The sequence below is a fragment of the Papaver somniferum genome, unplaced genomic scaffold (genome assembly GCF_003573695.1).
Source record: "Papaver somniferum cultivar HN1 unplaced genomic scaffold, ASM357369v1 unplaced-scaffold_125, whole genome shotgun sequence".
Classification (NCBI taxonomy): domain Eukaryota; kingdom Viridiplantae; phylum Streptophyta; class Magnoliopsida; order Ranunculales; family Papaveraceae; genus Papaver; species Papaver somniferum.
Genome location: NW_020621603.1, coordinates 16,500,290 through 16,502,510, shown reverse-complemented (window position 1 = coordinate 16,502,510; position 2,221 = coordinate 16,500,290).

Sequence of the window (2,221 nt, the reverse complement as noted above, 5' to 3'; positions counted from 1 at the left end):
GTGTACGATAAAAACCTGCGTGACCAAGAAAAGAGCGTATCTCCCTCACCGTAGTGGGAGGGGTTAGAGCACGAATAAGGTCTATCTTAGATTTATCAACTTCCAAGCCTTTAGAAGATATTATATGTCCTAAAGTTATGCCATGAGTTACCATAAAATGCCACTTCTCCCAATTTAGCATAAGGTTTGTTTCAACACATCATTCAAGGATTAGCGACAAGTTGTTCAAGCAAAGATCAAATGAATCACCAAAGGCATTAAAGTCATCCATGAACACTTCAATGATGTTTTCAACATACTCGGAAAAGATACTTACCATACACCTTTGAAAGGTAGCTGGAGCATTACACAAGCCAAAAGGCATCCTCCTATAAGCAAAAGTACCAAATGGACAAGTGAAATTGGTTTTCTCTTGATCCTCCGGGGCTATCATAGTTTGATTGTACCCTGAATAACCATCAAGAAAACAATAGTAAGAGTGTCCTGTAGTTGCAGGAAATCCTACAACACACCCCTTGTATTATCATGACTATGATTTCTAGATCTAAACTTATTTGATATGAAAATAAAGATAAAGATAATGAAAATAGAAAATAAGACACAAGATTTACGTGGTTCGATCAATTTGATCTACATCTACGGGGTTAGGTTTTACTATGATTATTTGTAATTACATCTTGATTACATGGAGACTCCATTAATGAGTATTTGGAGCTCTAGGTTTTTGAAGGAGGAAGAAGAAGGAGATAATAATAATACAACCAATTCTACTTTCTCTCTCTACAGAATGTATCCTCTCCTCAAGTGTGTCTCTCTTTCTCTCTCTTGCCTTTCTCTTTATATAGGATTCTACCTAGTGGGTGACAGCTCATATGCAGCTAACATTTCCCCTAATTTTGGATCTAGCTTGCGATGATATCGCAAGCTTATAAATGTTAATTTCGCTAATCTTCGCAAAGTTATTACATTTTTCTTATGTTTAAGCTAATATCACCTATTGTATCGTTTCTCAAAGTGCTCTGCGACATTTTTGTAATGCGTTGTTAAGAATTTCGCGAGCGTATCGTTGTCGCGAAATTCTGATCCTACATCTTGCCTCTTTTTTCTTGAATATTGCTTGAAGAGCGATCTTCAGGAAAAAATCCATTGTTGTAGTTGTTGGAGTAGTCTTTGATATTTGTTGATGAAGGAACGAGCGAAACAATACTGGATTTGAAAAGTACGTACTTGCCTCTATTCTTTTGTGAAGTTCCGAAATGTTGCGAAGTAAATAAGAAGTATTATCTTTTGAAGTATGCGAAGTATGAAGTATCCTTGAAGAAGTATAAGAAGCATGAAGTATCCTTGATGAAGTATAAGAAATATTCAATTCTCGAAATGTAAGAAGTATCCGTCCTTGAATGAGAATAATAAGTATTTCCTCTATTCATGCGAAATTATTACTCCATTTTTGGTGATTCTTGCCGAGAAGATAAAGAACATAAAATGTTTTCTTGGTAATCCATAGTTGCCTCTGTTCTTTATATATGAGGGTAGAATCTTTGAGAAAATGTTGAATGTGCGAATTGTTTCTTCATTCCTCTGTCTCATGTTTTGTGCTCATGCGATAGTATAATCTCTTCAAGTTGCTTATAATTGTGCGAAATAATTGAGCGAAATGATCATATCGTTCGGAATAATCACATTCTGCAAAATTCTAACACATTCTGAATAATCCTACGAAACTCTGAATAATCCTACGAAATTCTGACACATTCTGCGAAATTCTGAATAATCCTGCGAAATTCTGACACATTCTGCAAAATTCTGAATAATTCTACGAAATTCTGAAAAATTCTATGAAATTCTGAATAATTCTGCGAAATTCTGAATAATTCTGCGAAATTCTACGAAATTCTGAATAATTCTGCGAAATTCTGCGATATTATTGCGAAGTTCTGCAATATTACAGTTTTGTAAAGTACTTGTGCGAATATAATGCTTATGTGATGATTATGTTATGAAATGTGTATGCGATGTTTATGCTATGAAATACTTATGCAATGCTTTTATGATGCGAGTATGATGTTTGTATGATGAGAATGCTTATCTATTGCAATGTATAGCTAATGTTTGCGTTACTTAGCTCATTTTGCACGCTAAAATTGATGTAGCTTTAAATTTCCTCCATTCTCCATTTCTCTGGATTTTTCTTTAGTGTATGCATTCCTCTTCGTGTAGT